This window comes from Vipera ursinii, assembly GCF_947247035.1.
Source record: "Vipera ursinii genome assembly, chromosome: 1".
NCBI lineage: Eukaryota > Metazoa > Chordata > Lepidosauria > Squamata > Viperidae > Vipera > Vipera ursinii.
Genome location: NC_139512.1, coordinates 179,183,835 through 179,204,870, shown reverse-complemented (window position 1 = coordinate 179,204,870; position 21,036 = coordinate 179,183,835). Strand labels below are relative to the sequence as shown.

Genomic DNA, 21,036 nt, shown 5'->3' with positions numbered 1-21,036 from the left:
CAGTAATCTATACGGGAGGTGACGAGTGCATGAGTGACCATACGTAAGGCATCTCGGTCCAGATAGGGGCGCAACTGGCGCACCAGCCGAACCTGGGCAAATGCCCCCCTAGCCACGACTCCTATATGATGTTCTAAATCGAGTTGTGCATCCAGGAGGATGCCTAAGTTGCGCGTCCTATCAACGGGAGGCAACACCTCTCCCCCCATAACCAAAGATGGTAAATCTTGGACAACACGAGATGCCGACACGTAGAGCCACTCGGTCTTGGCCGGGTTGAGCTGGAGCCTGTTCTTCCCCATCCAGATTCGTACCGCTTCCAGGCAACGGGACATCACGTCGAGGGCATCACTGGGTTGGTTCGGAGTGGAGATGAAAAGCTGGGTATCATCAGCATATTGATGATACCTCACTCCGAAACAAACGTATGATCTCAGCCAGTGGCTTCATATAGATGCTGAACAGGAGGGGAGAGAGGACCGACCCCTGAGGCACCTCACAATCGTAAAACAGTGCCTCCCACTCCCAACCCCCGGAGACGTCGCTGCAAGATACCATGGTCGATGGTATCAAAAGCCGCTGAGACGTCCAATAGGACCAGGACAAAGGAATAATCCCTATTCCGAGCCCGCCAGAGATCATCGACCAGCGCGACCAATGCCGTCTCCGTGCTGTACCCGGGCCTGAAACCCGATTGCTATGGATCCAGATACTCAGTTTCCTCCAGGACCAACGGGAGCTGCCGTGCCACCACACTCTCAACAACCTTCGCAAGAAAGCGAAGGTTGGAGACAGGACGAAAGTTATTTAAAATAGCTGGGTCCAGAGCAGGTTTCTTGAGGAGGGGCCTCACCACTGCCTACTTCAAGGCAGCAGGGAAGCACCCCTCACTCAAAGAAGCATTGATCACTGCCTGGAGCCAGCCTCGTGTAACCTCCCAAGCCGCATAAACCATCCAGGAGGGACAAGGGTCCAATAAACACGTGGCGGCACTTAATCTACCCATGATCCTGTCCACTTCATCCAGAATCACAGGGTCAAACTCCTCCCAGATAATATTGGCCAGACCTGTCGCTTCCCCCTTGTCAGATACTGTCCAATTGGAGTCCAGACCGGTCCGAATCTGAGCAATCTTGTCCAGCAGATCTTGACTGAACTCCTCGGCCCGTCCCTGCAAGGGATCTTCCCCTGTCCTTTGATTTAAAAGGGAACGGGTCACCCTAAACAGGGCGGCCGGGTGATCATCTGCCGACGAAATGAGGGAGGCAAAGTAAGTGCGTTTCGCCTCCTCCATTTCCACAAGATAAGATCTAGTGAAAGATCTTAACTGTGCTCGGTCAGACTCGGACCAACTGGATCTCCAAACGCTCTCTAGGCCCCTCCTCCGGCGCTTCATCTCCCGTAGGTCCACAGAAAACCATGGGGCCAACCGGGACATGCGCCGGGTCAGAGGCCGCAAAGGAACAATGTGGTCGAGAGCCTCAGAAGCAGCCCGTTGCCAGACGTCAACCAAGGTCTCGACCGGGCTGTGGGAGAGGGAGGCAGGAATCAAACCAAGCGCTGTCTGAAACCTTTCTGGGTCCATCAAGTGCCTGGGGCGGAACCACCTGGTCGGTTCCGCCTCCCAGCGGCGGGAGGTGGCATGACGGAGGCCCAGCCGCAGGAGATGATGATCTGTCCATGAAAGGGGCTGTACAGATGGAGAAACCCCACCCAGATCATTAAGCCACTGCCTGGAGATAAAAATAAGGTCGGGCGTGTTTCCCCCCTCATGGGTCGGGCCCTGAATAATCTGGGTCAGGTCCGTGGCCATCATGGAAGCCATGAACTCTCGCCCCCCCGACGCCCCCCCCCAGGGAAGGTAGGTTAAAATCCCCCAGCACCAAAAGTCTGGGAAATTCCACCACCAAACCCGAGAGAGCGTCGAGTAGCCCGGGCAGAGCCGTTGCCACGCAGCTGGGAGAAAGGTACGTGAGCAACAGGCCCAACTGACCACCAGGGCCCCACCTTAAGAGGAGGGACTCACATCCGCCTATCTGAGGGGCAGTGGCCTCCCGCGGACAAAGGGCCTCCTTGATAACAACCGCCACCCCACCGCCCCTACCCTGAGCCCGAGGCTGATGCAGCACATGGAAACCTGGAGGGCATATATCAATCAGAGGGACTCCTCCCTCTGAGCCCAACCACGTCTCCGTAATGCATGCCAGGTTTGCGTCTTCCTCCTTGATCAAATCACGGATGAGGGGAGCTTTATTCACCACAGACCTGGCATTCAAATAAATCAGCCTGAGCTCAGGTATCTGCCCTCCCCCTCCCCCGGGAAAGCAGGTGGAAACCAGAGGGTCGGAGTGCACCACAGCTCGAAAATAGCGGGGGCGCGATCCCAAATTACGATATGGCCCTCTGTTCCTCCATCTGCCGCCATTCCCAACCACTGTGGGGATCGCTATCCCCACCCCGTCCCCCCAGGCCCCAGAACTATCTCCGGCCCCCTTATTGCCGCGACCATCAGCCAACCTAGACTGAAGTAGGTCCGGCAAACCCCCCTCCTCGTTATGATGGGCCTGATACCCCTCCCCCCTCCCTAACCCATTAAAAATGCTAAAAAGAAACCCTAATACCCTCCTTTTTGCACCATGCCATCTCTCGGGGTACAGAGTGGATGGCCACATCTGAGAGAGGGGGGAATCTCTCAGACTAAGCAACTCTCTTGCAGTATAAACCATCAAAAGTAAAAGCAAAAGCAAAAGGAACGAGTCGGCAAGAACAAGCATACTAATAAGTCCACAGAGCTGGACAGTGACTCCCGAACATGGTCATCCTCATAGAGTGACCAAGATCTTCCAATTTCAGGGAGAACCACTATCCAGCTCTGGGTGGGTCGCAGAAGGAGAAAAAAGAGAAATCCGATGGTTGGACGATAGTAAACAAACAGTCCATAGGTGATAATGTTCACAGCTTCGATGAAAGCAAATGTAAATACGGTAAGTCTCGGACTCCAAATTCCAGGCCCAGCCGACAACTCCAATTTCTGTATCGGCCTCCTAGGATATATTAGTGGCTGGAACTACTGGAACTGCCCATTTGTGCTTTGAACTGCAATTTACCAATTGATCACAAAAACATGATTTCTACATTCAGATATCATGCTAAATAAGAAGATTCTCAAATCATCATCTGAAGTGATGCTTTTATTAAGTTTTTCTTGTTTACAATGTGATGCTAAATCATTACCATTATGAAAATACCTGAAGTTTAATCTGTTCTTTTCTCTTGCTGGTGCAGCTGCAAGAGATTTTAAGCTTCCAATTATAAACAGACCATGATTTCTATTACTGTGTTTACTTGGGTTACACATTAATATACATAAGCAATCCAGTTAAAATTTGCCATACAGAAGATGGGTTCACAGACAGTACACACAAATTACAGTAAGCCACAATAAATCTGTTTGTAATACACCATGCTTATCTACATCTGATCATATTTACTCTAAAAATGTATTCCTCAGTTTGGTGCCATACAGTACTACAGATCAAGGCTAATGTCCTACTCTTTTTTGTAGTGCTTAACTAGTTGACATTTCTGTTTATTACTTTTATTAAAAACTACAGTGGCTCAATTGGGATTGGAGCTATTGTACACCTCTGTTTCCCCATTTTTACTATCACATCTGGGTTGCAAGTATCTGGATGACCTCAAGATGGCAGCAACTTTAGAGTTTTGTGTATCCAGTGGTCATCTAGAATTTTGCAGCTCAGATACAGATACAGAAACTTTAAAACCATCAGTAAATTTCTTATAACTGCATGTAGTTCCCATTATGATCACAAGACGCCACCAAAATCCTTGCTTCTGTTAACAAGCACTCTCCATACAGTACAGTACTATACTTTCAGTCTCATAGGAGAATTCATGGGGGAAGTTTCTTCTGGACAGGTCACACAAATGTAATTTGCTTGCATGCATTAAATCACTACTTACTAAATAATTCCTTATACCACTGTATAGCCATCTAAAGATTGTCTATAGTTAGTTGGGACGTAATGGAATAATATGAACTGAACATAATAAGGTTAGGGTTTATCTATAAAGTATGGAAAGCTAAAGCCTACCAACACTTTGGAGGCAGGAAGTTAGGGGAAGCATATAAATCAGCAAAATTTAACCAACTTTAGTTTGCAATACATTGTTTTATCTACAGTATCTATGCATTACAGGTAGTCCTCAACTTACAATTCCTGGATGCTGCAACCATTGTGAATACATGCTGCTTGCCAAGTGCCTGAATTTTTAACACTTGAACAAGGAGATATTGCAATAGTTATAAGTGTGAGCACTGGTAATAAATCACTTTTTTTCAATGCCATTATAACTGAACAGTCATTAAACAAATGATTGTAAGGCAGGAATATGATTTTTCTTTTCTTTTCCAGGAACTGTGTAATCTAAAAGTCTCTATGCTATAATTTGAGTTTTGAGTCCGAGCTTCCTTAGCCAGTGTGGACTGGCTTTAGAGTTCTTAGTTTCTGGAGATGGGAAGTCAGTGTGCTCCTTCAGTGCTGTACTCCCTCAAGGAACTCCCCTTTCCTGTTTGCCCTCCAATTTGCTTACTCTGGTTGGGAACTCCCAACTGTCTCTTCTTCCTAAAGTGATTAGCTCCCAGCGCTCCATTTGGCTTAGGGTTTCAGCAGGTGCCTGACACTCTTAAAGACAAGATTTCATAAGATCCTAAAAGGACCTCTACATCTGGGGTGCCTCTAATTCAGGATATTTCTTCACTAATGAAACAAAATGTTTGCTTTCTAAACAGCAGGGAAGAAGCTACATACAGCGAGCTTATTTTATTTAGAAAGCTAGATCTATTTATGCTACCAATTTGTAATTACATTATTCTAGAATGTTTTAATTAATGTTTAGCATCTAGCCTAAATCCCCACAGCAACAGTAATGGGAAGTGAGGGGTAGAAGTAAGCTTGGGACAAGGCACATCACCATGGAGATAGATAAAAGCAAATGGTTGTAACATCAAAAGGAAGGAAGAAAGCGAGGAGAAGACAAAAATAAAAGGATAGATCTCATTATAGCAACACTAATTTTGTAATCAGATGAATAAAGGTACCCTTGAAAGCCTAGAGTCTGAAGATATGACACAACAAAGACGCACAAAAGGTTGCTAACAGTGAGGTGTGGAGTGCATTTGGACATGCACTGCTCTGCTTTTCATCTGCTTTCTTCCCAGATTGCCCATCACAATATTGGGTTGCAATCATCTGTCTAATCATGACATTCAGCAGTAGGAAACAGCATGAACTGTTCTTATTTTGTTCAGTTGGTAAAAGACAGACAATAATGAAATTCTGAAAGGAAGTTTTAAAGAGAAAATGATTAATTCCAGAAGAACTTTAAACCGACTCTAGCGGAAAACCCAAACATTGTAAAATCTTTCCTTCAGTACATGGATTAGATATAGAGCTATAGATATAGAAGAACTCATGTCACGTGTCTATTTTCTGCCAGTGTCCCAAAACATATCTATGCAGCTTCAACTCTGAGAAAGAATATACTTCAATGGTACCAGGCAGAAGTCTATAAAAATTTCTGGCTGACCTTTTTAATCCTTCCTGAACTCCCCACCACAGATATAATTTCTCTTCCCAAACAGGGAGTTTGCTGAATTGGGTGTGACAACTTGAAGTTACCACAAAATGCATTCAGGCAGTGGCATCCAGTTCTCCCTCAACCTTTGCAGAGGAAAAGGTCAACAAGGAAGGAAGCATTGACTTTTGTATGCTCCTTACACCTTTTCCTAACGGTTCTCAAGCAACTCTTCCCAACAGCAAAACTGGCTGGTAATGATTGACTCTTAGGAGCTATATCATCGAGGAACTCCAGGCATTGTGCAGTTTTCCAATCCACTCAATTTCTACCCAACTTTGCAGCTAAGAAGGGGTCAGTGAATGCTACACGATGATCAGCTCCCAAAATTCTGAAGGAATCCTTTGTCACACATGCCAAAAGACATAACCACCTGGGCCATAGTAACATGGCAAGCAGAAAAGCTGTAACCTGGTCATATCTGAACTCAAAATGCTGTGGCGTGAGCCTTACGGAAAACACTGACCCTATGCAGACCATCATTTGTCACTGTGCATTAAGGAGCTTCATATACTTTGCTTTATTGGGACATGTATTTAAATGGCTTTGATTAGACTTGCATAAATCAGGCCGAAGAAACAGAATCTCCTTTGAGGAAGCTGCCGAGAGGGCATGACAATGAATAAAGAAACAAAGAAATCCCTTCATTCAGCCTGGCTGAGGCCACCAATGTCTTAATTGCTCCAGTAAGAATGGAAAATTGAACAGGAGACATTAGTGGATAGGGAGCTGTGGATTTATTTTTTAAAAAACTGCAAATGCAATAGAAACAAAGGAACAAATATTCAAAGGTCTACATGGATATAAAGGCTGGATTCATATCACATGCTAAGCTAAAATGTGGTTTGGTAGTGTGTGCTTTTACATGCACAAATATATCCAGTGCGGTTTGTAACCCATGGTTTATCACTTGAAATACTATGACAACTAAGCCAGTTGAAGTTTATTCAATAAGAATCTATTACGGCTTAGTATGTGGTTGAATTCAGTCACTGATTAATTACTTTTAAACTGCTTTTCCAAAATAATCAGATGATCTAGTTTGAATGAAAGAACATAGCAACAGCAATAGCACTTAGTCTTATATACTGCTCCATAGTGCTTTACAGTCCTCTCTAAGTGGTTTACAGAGTCAGCATATTGCCTCCAACAAGCTGGGTCCTCATTTTATCAACCTCGGAAGGATGGAAGGCCGAGTCAATCTTGAGCCGGTCAGGATCGAACATCTTGCTGTGGCCAGAGTTAGCCTGCCTTGGACCCAGCAGTATTAAACAACTTTCGTCCGGTCTCCAACCTTCACTTTCTTGCGAAGGTTGTTGAGAGCGTGGTGGTGCATCAGCTCCCTTTGTTCTTGGAGGAAGCTGATTATCTGGACCCGTACCAATCGGGTTTCAGGCACGGATACAGCACGGAGACGGCATTGGTCGCGCTGGTGAATGATCTCTGGCGGGCTCGGGACAGGGGTTGTTCCTCTGTCCTAGTCCTGTTAGACCTCTCAGCGGCTTTTGATACCATCGACCATGGTATCCTGCTGTGGCGTCTCAGAGGGCTGGGAGTGGGAGGCACAGTTTTTCAGTGGTTCTCCTCCTACCTTCTGGGACGTTCGCAGTCGGTGTTGGCAGGGGGGCAGAGGTCGACCTTGAGGCCTCTCATTTGTGGAGTTCCCCAGGGATCGGTCCTCTCACCTCTCCTGTTCAACATCTATATGAAGCCGCTGGGTGAGATCATTCGTGGTTTTGGAGTTGGGTATCATCAGTATGCTGATGATACCCAGCTTTTCATTTCAACCCCAAACCACCCCAGCGATGCCCTCAACGTGATGTCCCATTGCCTGGAGGCGGTCCGGGTCTGGATGGGGAGGAACAGGCTTCGACTCAACCCTGACAAGACTGAGTGGCTGTTCGTGCCGGCATCCCGGGAAATTCAGATTACTCCATCTCTTGCTATGGGGGGTGAGTTATTGCCCCCCGTAGATAGGGCGCGCAACTTGGGGGTCATTCATTTGGCTATGAATGTTGCTTACTTAAAATATTTTTAAAACTGAATTTGGACACTAGAGCGCTTGTCATCTGGAAAAACCAAAACTTAAATTTTAATCATAACACCATTCTTCCTCCTTCACTTCAAAAACGGTTCTTGAGCCAACAATAATTAAAGCTGGATGCTGGGACATACAGCGTTAAAGGAGAAATGTGAATAACCAAACAATGCCAAACAATGTAACTGAAATAAAGAACATCAATAATTTGTCAACACTACCACATGTTGTGCAGTTAAACAAAAGTTGAGAAAGTACAGAGACAAAGCTGGTAAGTCCAAATAACTCTTTTAAAGCTTTATATCCTTTTCCTATTCAAAATTTAATTCATTCATCAATTCATAATAGCTTGCAAACAAATACACTGCTGATTAACTATGGCATTCTTTGGCTCTGTTACCTTTTGCTGGGTTTCAAGGAATAAAAGCAGCAGGATGAAAACTTAACACTTTGAATAAAATTTAATGAGCATTTGGCACAATTCTTTTGGATTGTATTATAGAACTTCATGGTGGGTAGGGAGGTATCCACTGGTTTATTTTTTAAAATATTACTTTTTTCCTAGCTGTTCTATAATCCACTAATGAAAGCGTAGCAAAGTACACAGAGAAATGTTTAGGAAACCAATTGTCTTTAAACAGTCAAAATCTTCAACCAAGTCAAACGGCCACTCCTAACACTTTGTGCTCTCTTAAACCATAGGAATTTGGTATGGTCTTCCAGTTTCAGTGCCCTTGTAAGGGTAAAATATTTGGTATTAATGTACGGCGTATAGCTCTGACAATTGTTTACAAATGTACACAACATGAGGAATAGACAGACATTCAGTTATATTGTGCCAGATATTAAAATCAAGATCTGTATCTAAACATTGAAAGTTTTGATTCCACATTGGCCTGCTCCAATTTTTTTTGAAAAAGAAATGAAAACTGCTGTTGAGTATTTTAATCTATCGGCAATCCCTAGATGCATAGGAAACTATTTTGCTCTGTTAAAAAAACCTTAGCAACAAGCACGGAATGATTTGATTACTGAAAACAAATTGGGCTTTATGAAGAGATTGCCCCATTCCTGGGACAGGACGCTTTGACAAACAACCAAAGAACTTGCTTGTTTGCTTGCAGATGTTTCATTTTATGACCAGATTAGGTAACTTCTTCAGTGGTAGAAGGCAGTGGGTTTGCTTTCCATTTATATACAATAGCTTGCCAGTGTTGGTGGCGGTGGGTGGCGGTGTGGTTTTTTCCTTGATAAGGATATTGTTTTCTGCTGGATTGTTTACCTCATGTTAATCCCTGCTTATTTGTCTGTCTCTTGGCTCCTGGAGAGGATGTGTAATGGTCTTTTTGTTTCCTTCTTAACTTTTTCATTTTCGATTGGTGTGTAAATGTGGTTTATATCTATGTCTACAGATGGCTGATTTGTCCAAATACTAAGTTTCCAGGAATTTCCTAGAATTTTTAGATTTAGTTTGGTCTAGGATGCCCAGTTTCCAAGTTGGGTTTGGAGGTCTGTTCATGTGTTGTCAGCAGTCTACTGACTGCTCATTGATGTTCATGAATGTGCTCTGCTAGTCTTCTGCCTTTGTTACAGTCCTTACGCTGTATGTTGGAGATGACTCCTGTGTTTTTCTTCTTAGGTGACTGGGTTTTTTGGTTTATTTAAGATGTTTTGGAAAGCTTTAGTTGGTTTGTGTTCTAGGTGCTTGTAATAGTCTGTTGTTTTCTGTTTTTGTGGTATGGCAGTGTTATGTTTTTCATAGCTTGCGTTGGCTTTGCTGTAGTAGCAGGTTGAATTTTCAGGTAATTTCGATAAAGTTATTGAAGGATGGATAGGCGTTTCCTTTTTCTGGTGTTCTAGGTTGCTTTACTGTATTTGTGCTCTTCTGAATAATGTTATTACAAAGCTCCTCTTACGGGAGGCAGTGTTATTATTTGGTAATGGAGTACTTAGTTAGTATGGGTGGTTTTTCACTAGATTTGTACCATTTCCTCTGCTGATGAGGATATCCAAGAAAGGTAGCATGTTATTTTCTTCTTTCCTTTTGAATTTTATTCCCTTGAAGGCATTTTGAGAACAGAAACAGACAATGTGAACCTTTACTCACTTCCCTCCCACAGCAAATCGGATCTCCCTGTATGTTTTTCTGCTGCATGTTGAAAGTACTTTTTTCGCCCCTGAATCATAGAAACATAGGGCTGGAAGGGACCTTGAATGTCTTCTAGTCTAACCTGCCCAATGCAGGAATCCTCATACCATTTTGGACAAATAGCTTTTCTTAGAAACTTCTAATGGTGGAGTATTCATAAGTTCAGGAGGCAGTCTATTCCATTTCTTAATAGCTCTCTCAGTCAGGAAATTCCTCCTTAATTCAATGGCTCACTGTAAAGCTTCCGCACACTGATGCTTGTCTTACCCTCAGGTGCTAGGGAGAATGAACCCACACCGTCTTCCCTTTGACATTCCTGCATATATTGGAAGACTGCTATCATGTCTTCCCTTAGCCTTGTTTTCTTTAAGCTAACATACCAAGTTCCTTTAACTGCACTTTGTAGGATTTAGCCTCTTTGTTGCTCTTCTCTTCTTGCACTTGCACTCTTTCCAGTTCCTCAGCATCCTTTTTGCACTGTAGTGACAAAACAGGACAGAGAATTCCATTTCCATGTCTCTTGGTGGTAAAGTGCATTATTTTACAAGCGAGTTCCAGAAGTTCACTGTCTTCTTTCAGAGAAGAATGTCACTTCAACTGATTCAGTACATAGCATTTAGTTCTAATGCCATTTAAATCTCCCTTCTACACTGATTGTTGTAATAGCATGGTCAGTGTAACTTCTCCCTTTATATGTCAAAGGTTGTTGGTATGAAGCCTGGCAGGAAGGTTTTGTTTCTGGAGCTTCTTAATTTTGCTTATGCTTATTCTTAAGAAAAATAAAATAAATTGTTTCACCCTACCAATCTTTTTAACTCAAGTGACTGAAAGAATAGTAAAATGAGGCAACTCCGTTATGAAAAAATAATTCACAAGGAGATGTAAGAAGCTAGGAAACAACAATAGTAGCATTAATGATATAGTTTTGTTCGGGTGTCAGCCTTTGGCTTACAAGGCAAGTTTAATAATTACTAAGTTATTAGTGCAGGTTACACGATTAAAGGTGAGTCAAAAATTTTATTTTTATCTTAATTTCTGTACTTATTATATGTTTTGTTGTTAGCCGCCCTGAGTCCTTCGGGAAATAGGGCGGGATATAAATCCCATTAATAAATAAATAAACAAATAAAAAGCCCTTAGAAATAAGGATTTCTTTCTTTTCTTTAAAAAGGTTTTAGTGTACCTGCATGGACATGCATTTTGATAGTTTAACTTTATGTATACAATAATTAAAGTGTGTACACACACACATCTTTCTCTCTCTCTCTCTCTCTCTCTCTCTTCCTTTCTTGGGAGAGAGAGAAAGAGAGAAGAATGTATGTCCACGAAGATCCAATCACGAGAAGGAAAGAAATTTCTGAAAGGGCAAGGTAGGAGAATTGGGAACTGTCCAGTGAGTGAGCACAATAGATTCTAGTCCAAATTGAACACCTTGAAACAGCTACCAAAATATCTTGTTCTGGACAGGTTTTTTTTAAAAAAAGTCAAGTTTACTGGGGAAGAGCAGAAGGCTAGTACTAGTAGCACCAGAAAGCAACTGGGTCAAAGCCGAAAGGATGCTCAGCTGTGGATGTGTCTGGTGGTGAAAGGAAAGTCCGATGCTGTAAATATTTTTTCTCCATAGGAACCTGGATTGTAAGATCCATGAATCAAGGAAAGCTGGACATGGTCATACAAGAGATGACAAGACTGAACATCAACATCTTAGGAATCAGCGAACTAAAATGGACAGGAATGGGTGAATTTAATTCAGATGACCATCAGGTATACTACTGCGGGCAAGAATCCCTCAGAAGAAATGGAGTAGCCTTCATAGTCTATAATGAGTAGGAAAAGCAATACTGGAATACAACCCCCAAAATGACAGAATGATCTCAGTGCGAATCCAAGGCAAAACATTCAATATCACAGTAGTCCAAGTCTATGCCCCAACCACTGGTGCTGAAGAGGATGAAATTGACGGGTTCTATGAAGCCCTACAGCACCTTATGGAATTAACACCAAAATATGATCTCATCATCATGGGGATTGGAATGCTAAAGTAGGAAGCCAAAAGATAACCGGAACAACAGGCAAGTTTGGCCTTGGAGTACAAAATGAAGCAGGGCACAGGCTGACAGAATTTTGTCAAGAGAATACAATGGTCATAGCAAACACTCTTCTTCAACAACCCAAGAGACGGCTATACACATGGACATCAGAGACAGTCAACACAGAAATCAGATTGACTATGTGCTCTTCAGCCAAAGATGGAGAATCTTTAAAGTAAAGGTAAAGGTTCCCCCGCACATGCGTGCTAGTCGTTTCCGACTCTAGGGGCCAGTGCTCATCTCCGTTTCAAAGCTGAAGAGCCAGCGCTTGTCCGATGACGTCTCCGTAGTCATGTGGCTGGCATGACTAGACGCCAGAGGCGCACAGAACGCTGTTACCTTCCCACCGTAGTGGTCCCTATTTTTCTACTTGCATTTTTTACGTGCTTTCGAACTGCTAGGTTGGCAGAAGCTGGGACAAGTAACAGGCGCTCACTCTGTTACGCAGTACTCGGGATTTGACCCGCCAAACTGCCGACCATCTGATCGACAAGCTCAGCGTCCTAACCCACTGAGCCACCGCGTCCCTGGAGAATCTTTATACAGTCAGTAAAAAAAAAGACCAGGAGCTGACTGTGGCTCAGACCATGAGCTTCTCGTTGCAAAATTTAGGCTTAAACTGAAGAAAGTAGGGAAAAGCACTAGGCCACTCAGGTATGAACTAAATCATATCCCTGATGAATATACAATAGAGGTGACAAATAGATTTAAGGAATTAGATCTGATAGACAGAGTGCCTGAAGAATTATGGACAGAGGTTTGCAACATTGTACAAGAGGTAGCAACCAAAACCATCTCAAAGAAAAAGAAATGCAAGAAATAGCTGAGGAAAGAAGGGAAGTGAAAGGCAAGGCAGAAAGAGAAAGATACACCCAATTGAATACAGAATTCCAGAGAATAGCTAGAAGAGATAAGAATGCCTTCTTACATGAACAATGCAAAGAAATAGAAGAAAACAATAGAATAGGGAGGACCAGAGATCTCTTCAAGAAAATTGAAGATATAAAGGGAATGTTTCATGCAAAGATGGGCATGATAAAGGACCAAAATGGCAGGGACCTAACAGAGGCAGAAGAGATTAAGAGGTAGCAAAACTACAGTGAAGAACTATACAAGAATGAGCTTAACATCCGAGATAACCACAGTTGGGTGGTCACTGACCCAGAGCCAGACATCCTAGAATGTGAAGAGAAATGGGCCTTAGGAAATCTGAGCAACAACAAAGCTAGTGGAGGTGACAGTATTCCAGCTGAGCTATTCAAAATCTTAAAAGACGATGCAGTAAAAGTGCTACACTCAATTTGCCAGCAAATTTGGAAAACTCAACAGTGGCCACAGGATTGGAAAAAATCAATTTACTGTACATTCCAATTCCAAAGAAAGGCAGTGCCAAAGAATGTTGAAACTATCGCACCATTGCTTCTCATTTCACGTGCTAGTAAAGTTATGTTTAAAATCCTACAAGCTAGACTCCAGCAGTATGTGGATCGAGAACTACCAGAAGTACAGGTAGGATTTCAAAGAGGCAGAGGAACTAGAGATCAAATTGCCAACATACGCTGGATCATGGAGAAAGCTAGAGAGTTCCAGAAAAACATCTACTTCTGCTTCATTGAATATGCTAAAGCCTTTGATTGTGTGGATCACAACAAACTAAATAAATAAAATAAATAAAAAAATAAATAAACTATGGCAAGTTCTTAAAGAGATAGGAGTACCAGACCATCTTATTTGTCTCCTGAGAAACCTATATGAGAAAGGCAGGGCTAGAAGAATCAAAAGTTGGAATTAAGATTGCCGGGAGAAATATCAACAACCTAAGATATGCAGATGATACCACTCTAATGGCAGAAAGTGAAGAGGGACAAAAGAGCCTCTTGATGTGGGTGAAGAAGAAGATTGCAAAAATTGGGTTGAAACTTAACATTAAGAAAACCAAGATCATAGCATCCGGCCCTCTCAATTCCTGGCAAATAGATGGGGAAAAAATGGAGGGAGTGACAGATTTTATTTTCCTGGGCACCAAAATCACCGCAGATGGGGACTGCAGCCAAGAAATTAAAAGATGCTTGTTCCTGGGGAGGAAAGCAATGGGAAATCTAGACAGCATACTAAAAAGCAGAGACATCACCGTGTCAACAAAAGTGCGTATAGTCAAGACTATGGTCTTCCCAGTTGCAATGTATGGCTGTGAAAGTTGGACCATAAGAAAGGCTGAGAGCCAAAGAATTGAGGTCTTTGAACTATGCTGCTGGAGAAGACTCCTGCGAGTCCCTTGGACTGCAAGGCGTTCAAAATGGTCAGTCCTAGAGGAGACCAACCCTGACTGCTCTTTAGAAGGCCAGATCCTGAAGTTGAAACTCAAATACTTTGGCCACCTAATGAGAAGAAAGGACTCACTGGAGAAGAGCCTAATGCTGGGAAAGATTGAGGGCAATAGAAGAAGGGGACAACAGAGAATGAGGTGGCTGGATGGAGTCACTGAAGCAGTAGGCATGAGCTCAAATGGACTCCAGAGGGTGGTAGAGGACAGGAAGGCCTGGAGGAACATTGTCCATGGGGTGGCGATGGGTCAGACACGACTTCGCAACTAACAACAAAAAGAGCACAGAACAGAAGCAATTTAAGTCATAAGTGCAAATATGACCTCTAAAATAGATAACAAAGGACAGAATCAGAGGGTTCCTCTTTTGTGGACAAAATTACAACAAATCAGCCTTCTTATGTCATGTACAAGATATGACAGAATTACAATTACTTAAGTTTTCTCCTCTATAAGGTAAAGGTTCCCCCGCACATACGTGCTAGTCGTTTCCAACTCTAGGGGCCGGTGCTCATCTCCGTTTCAAAGCCGAAGAGCCAGCGCTTGTCCGATGACATCTCCGTGGTCATGTGGCCAGCATGACTAGACGCTAAAGGCGCACAGAATGCTGTTACCTTCCCATCGTAGTGGTCCCTATTTTTCTACTTGCATTTTTACGTGCTTTCGAACTGCTAGGTTGGAAGAAGCTGGGACAAGTAACAGGCGCTCACTCTGTTATGCGGCACTCAGGATTTGACCTGCCAAACTGCCGATCTTCTGATTGACAAGCTCAGCAGCCTAACCCACTGAGCCACTGCGTCCTTTTTTTCTCCTCTATACAACTGTTAAATATCACAGTCCAGTTATCCTATGGCTGTGTTTGCATACTACACTGAAATGCTAACCCTGTTTTAGGCTGACATGTTAAGTGAAGCATAGGTAACTATTAGGAATCCGTTTGAAATTAACAGAACAGACCAATTCAAACAAATTTGGGAAGAATTGCAACTTGAATTAATGCAGTTTTCAACTGTCAACTCTCCTCTAAATAACATTCAGTGCCTATAGTATCTGTTTCTCAGGCTTAAACCCCATATCTTCCTGCATTTGTAGACAAAGTATAACTTTTCAAAGCATCTACCAGGGAAAAATAGGAAAGGCAAGGTGACAATACTTTACTGTTGATGCTATCACTTGTGCAGCTTTATATTTGTTCAAAGTGCTACCCATTTTCAGCAAGAAGCTATCCTCACTGATAATACTTGAGTGAACAGTCACTTAACTATAATGTTTATGTGACCAACAATTGTTCAGTCCATAACCTTTAAATGTACACAAAAAGAGCAATGCCATAACACAGGGCTGATTTGAGAAAACTAGCATTGTCTATTTTTTTTATCTTGGTTTGACCAAAGAAAGTTTTCTTTTGAGGTACCTTTACAATATATTTTGGGATTAGGCAAATCAAATGAGAATTGCTGGGACTTCTGCCCTCCTGCCCACACACACACCTTTAGGAAAGATCTTTCACTGAAAACATTTAGACTTGCACAGGTCATTATGCAGTATGGTAACTCATGGCTTTGCTGTCAGATTTCATAAAGCCATTTCTTCAGACAAGAAGAGGAAAGAGTGGGGGAGTGAGGAAAGGGAAAAAAATGAGAGCCATTAGTGGACCCTCTCCTCCCAACTCTGTTAGTGAGCTTTATTAAACCACACAGACAAAGAACAGAGATGCCCTCATTAATGGAGAGCCTCCAATAATTACTCAGCTCTGTCGTTTCTTTGGAGGGCCTGAATGGCCTTTGAATAATGTTTCTCTTGCTGTGGTCACAAACAATGTCCTAGCAGACTGCTCTAAGCAGTGCCAATCCCATTAGCAGAAGAACAGCAGTCCTCTTTCTGTAGAGGTAGATCTTTGTGGTAGTTCTGCAGTGGGAATGAACTATGCCCACTGCCCGAGCGCTTCTCTGAAGCAAAGAAGCTATGCCAGGAAAGCCTTGTTGAAAAAAACCCCAAACAATCTTCATTTTGAAAAGGACCTGAGCTAAGTGGCTTGGGAAAGATGTAGCCTGCTGGCATAAGGGCCCACAGATGGGAACAACTCATCCAAAAGAGAAATAAAACATAGTTTATATTGAGTGTCCAAGAAAAGCTAAGGGGTTGAGGGCTGAATTCCAGAGGATGGTTTTCTTCTACTTTGAAAGGTTAGTTCTATATTGCTTGTTTTCCCAACTCCATGGAAGTAATTCAGAACAATTTCTAGGGAGACTAGAAGCGAAAGGTAAAACTAATACCCAAAGAAATTTAATGTACAGAAAAAAATAACCAAATATTCCAGGCTATTTATCTGTCTTTCCTTCAAAAACCTATGTGCATTTTATCATCTGCATACTTTCTGCAGAATAAAATCACTCCGTTGAAATCAATCTCTAATAAAGCAGAAATCTGTCCTAAATTATATAACCAGTGCTTTTTTCCCCCATGACCACTATGTCTAGCTGCAAAAGATTGTATATAGAAGAAGAGAGGAAAAGGAGCTGTCATAAAAGTCTTTGGTTCTGCTTATTTAAAGTGCTTCTATCAAGCTTATGTAGTTCTCCAAAGAACTAAGAGAAAAGGCTGTTAAATGGAGCTGTTAGGAGCTGTTTTTTTCTTTCTTTGAGGTGATAACTACTAATAGAGCTAGAATTTGGAGGGCTGAATCTGGTTCATATAGTTATAGAGCTACCATCCCAACTGTAAACCAGTAAGATTAGACTTATATTATTTACTTATTGAAAAATGTAACATTGTATTCTAAATTTGATTGCAAATGTTGGTTGACAGCAGAGTGAAAAGTGCTGAACTCTAGAGTAAACATTCCAAACATTATGTCTGTAAAAAAAAAAACAGCAAGGAGGTGAGGGCAATATTTCTGTTGTGATTCTGAGGCATCGCAGAGCTCTCAGCCAGGCCCCTCCCATCATGTTCCTCCTCAGACCCAGCTGTGTGAGCCTGACAGCTTGGACGAAGATGATTCACAGCTGGCTTTGTTCAAGGACGCCCAAAGCAGGAGGCAGATAAGCAGGAGGGAACAAAGGAGGGCAATGAGGCACCTCGGGAAGAGGCAAAGAGAAGCCACGCCTTGAAACTGTGTTTAAAAGGGGAATGTGTGGGAGGTGCTGGTTACTGAAGGCAACTGTTTGAACAGCTTCTGATTTAGTCATGGTTAGTATTTGTTTTGCTCTGTTTTGGATCTCTTTCATTTGTGTAAATACATTTGGCTGGCTTACTTTCAGCCTATTGACTATTGAAAAGGGGTTGTCCCTGACATTTCTGCAGGGCTGGTAGTAGGCTGGAACAGAACAATTTCTGCAATTTTTGTTGGGAGAAAAAAATTCCTCCATTGGATTGTCTGTAAACCACTGAGAATATGTGGATGAAGTTGCATACCGCAGACAAACTAGGATATCTCTCCTGTTGAAAGAGCAGGTGGCAACCATGGTTAGGAGGGCCTTTGCTCAACTTTGTGTTGTGCACAGTTACACCCTTTCTTATAAAGGGAGGCTCTCCACTTGGTCACTCATGCCCCTGTCATCTCCCATTTGGACTATTGCAATGCACTCTACATTAAGCTATTCTTGAAAGGGATCCAGAATTTCAGCTGGTGTAGAGTGCGGCTATGTGAACTACACTGAGTGCCCAAAGAAGGCACTTCGGCTCCGCAAACTGCACTAAATGCCAGTTTGCTTCCAGGTCTAATTGAAAGTGTTGATTATGACCTATGAATCCCTACATGGCATGGGGCCAGGCTACCTACAGAATTGGCTTTGTCTACACATCAGCCTGCGTCACCCAAACAGGATGTTGCAGGGAAGATATGTTGCAGACCCGATCAGTCAAATAATTCTGGCTTGTGGAGTCTAGGAAGAGAGCCTTCTCTGCCATTGTTCCTGCCCTATGGAATATCTTTCCCTTGGAGGTGAGGCAGGCCCCAACTCTGCAGGCCTTCCAAGAAGGGGTTAAAAAGAAGGGCTCTGCAGCCTTGCATGGGAGCCTAAAGGAGCATGCAATCATGGGATTGCCTGGTGCCATGAGAACCTTCCCTATGTCTTTGACAACTAATTTTAACACAGTTAAATTTTCAAGGCAAGAAAATGTTCAAGGAGGTGATTTTAACAGTTAAAATTTAACATTTTCTTGCCTTGAAAACTGTTATAATTTTTTAAATTTTAATTCTAACATTTTAACTTTACGTTTCAATTTTTATATAGTTTCATTATTGATGCTATATGGTACACTGCCAAAAGTCTCTCTTTGAAGTTGGGCAATTTATAGATAGATAGATAGATAGATAGATAGATAGATAGATGGATAGATGGATAGATGGATAGATGGATAGATGGATAGATGGATAGATAGAGATAGATAGAGATAGATAGAGATAGATAGAGATAGATAGAGATAGATAGAGATAGATAGAGATAGATAGAGATATATATTATTAAGCTTTATTATATTAAGCTTGTATTATTAACCTCTAATAATCTATTATATATTATAGTAGATTGTGGCTTTGTATATTGTATGAATCCAGCAACTATGGTTTATCAAATTGTAATTAGGCAAAATATGCAAAATGTGAAACCAGTTTTAGACAATCTGTGTTTTACATCTTCCAGACAAGAGAACTTCTGACAGAGAAAAATCAGCTTCAGCTTTGGAATCTGGTAATGCAGATGAAAAAAACTAAGGAAACTAAAGCTCCCCTGACAAGATCCCAAGGGTAGAAGACTGTGGCTTAATTGGTCAGAGACAGAGAAATCATTAACATTTTAAAACTGTTTCAAATAAGTATTTATAAAAACTGCAGTTGGCAATCAGCATCTGAAGAGGACAACCCTTTCCCTCACTCACCCCTCTGTACCACAATTAACATAACAGCTGCATGAAAGGCACAAAATCATCAGTTGAACCCTATTATGGAAGAAAGTGATGAAAGCTTTATTTGTTGAAGTGATTCTTATATATGTTTTGAACTGTCAAAGTGTGGAACTGTGGCACTAGGGAAGGAAAACAGAAAGAAAAAGAACCAGAACTCCTCCTACCTTAGGGTGTGCAGGTCTAAGTCTTACATAAACATCCGTGCTCTGAATGAAAATGGCACTTCTGGTATTAGGATTTCTTCTCTCCCAACTGCAAGAGAAATTTCCTCTTACTGGCATGGCTCCAAAACAACTCTCTTGTCAAGAAAGCATGCACCTGTATAGAACTTCAAATTCTATGTTTTCCCGAAGATTTGTATGGCATTTATTACACCTGGACAATAATTGTGCCCTTTAGCTAAGGCCACACCTTTCGGTCAGGCAAAGGAGAATTGCCATTCGCTATGAACATCCCTGCTCTGCTCTCCCAAATGTTCAGAGATAGTAGCGCTACCCCGTATTTCTCTTCTATTACACTAGTGGTTATGTTCTTTATAATAATAATAATAAGTTGGAAGGGACCTTGGAGGTCATCTAGTCCAACCCCCTGCTCAGGCAGGAAACCCTATGCCATTTCAGACAAATGGCTGTCCAGTCTCTTCTTAAAAACTTCCAGTGTTGGAGCATTCAACACTTCTGGAGGCAGGTTGTTCCAATGATTAATTGTTCTGTCAGGAAATTTCTCCTTAGTTCTAGGTTGCTTCTCTCCTTGACTAGTTTCCATCCATTGGTTCTTGTCCTGCTCTCATGTCTAACATGTTACTGTCGTTATAGGATCTCCATTGCCGCACAACTCCGGACCCTACCGTCAAACAGCAGGGACCAGTTTTCACTCTGTTTGCTCTCCCTTAAGGGTTTTGCAAATTTTTGCAACCCTCCTTTTCATTGCCAGGTCTGACAATACGAGAGATATACGCAGCGTTCGCGGTGAAAACTCCGTCAAGCTGATGATACCCATCAATCACAGGGAGCTGCGTGGTAGGGTCCTGCAAATTTTTGCAGCCCTCCTTTTCATTGCAGGAGGTGTCGACATACAGGGTATATACCATTCTCGCAAGTCTGAAAATACGAGCGATATACTCCGCCTTCGCGGTGAAAACTCCGTCAAGCAGATGATACCCATCAATCACAGGGAGCTGCGTGGTAGGCTGTTCCTCCCCGCGCCGCTTCCGCAGGGAAAGTGGGCGGGCGCCTCCGGAACCTTCTTTCCTGGCTTCCGTTTCCCTCGCTACCGCGGGGAGCCCTTTAAGGGGAGCACAGGGAGCGAGCGTAAACAAGCAAGCGAAAGAGCGCTGAATAATGCGTCGGCGCCTCTTCCCTGTCATTGAGCCAAGGCGAGAAATAAGACCCGGGGAGGAAATATGCCAGATTTTGCAGCCCGGACCTTTTAGGAGCCAGGTAAAGGTTCCTCTGTTCATAAGTTCCTGCCTTGTGCCTAAGTGTATATGCTCTGGAAATAGATGTATGTCTGAGAATGTGAACATAAAAACCTTTGGGGTGTCCGAAGGATCCAACGTTGTGTCTCATTATCGGTATTATATGGAGTGGTGGGATTCACATATGTGAAGAACCGGTTCTCTCAGTTTAACAAAAGAATCGAGGCAATAACGTGAGAAGCACAAAGCTAATATTTGCTTTAATGTTGAAATACGTGTAGTGAATAATTTGCATAAACTCGATGTTAAGTTCCTTATACTAGCTGGTTTTGATGCTTTTATGTTTTCTTTCACAATTTTCAGCCAATACTTCCTCCAAATAGCCCAAGGTATGGACAAGGTTTTAATACATGTCTCTGTCCCTTATAAAATAGACGAACCCTGGAAGTACTGATT

The 21,036-nt window shown here is 42.6% G+C and overlaps 2 protein-coding genes across 2 annotated transcripts in view; one reads left to right on the top strand and one right to left on the bottom strand.

Annotated features, from left to right (window-relative positions):
• LOC310640614 (uncharacterized protein) overlaps positions 1-19,384 on the bottom strand; it is a 39,214-nt gene extending 19,830 nt beyond the window's left edge. Inside the window, exon 1 of the mRNA XM_083363018.1 lies at positions 19,328-19,384. The gene's annotated coding sequence lies outside the window, so the exon portion shown is untranslated. The remainder of the gene's footprint in view (positions 1-19,327) is intronic.
• Positions 19,385-20,461: 1,077 nt separating this feature from the next.
• Positions 20,462-21,036, top strand: part of PLEKHM3 (pleckstrin homology domain containing M3) — a 76,621-nt gene continuing 76,046 nt past the window's right edge. The window contains exon 1 of the mRNA XM_083354563.1: positions 20,462-20,602. The gene's annotated coding sequence lies outside the window, so the exon portion shown is untranslated. The remainder of the gene's footprint in view (positions 20,603-21,036) is intronic.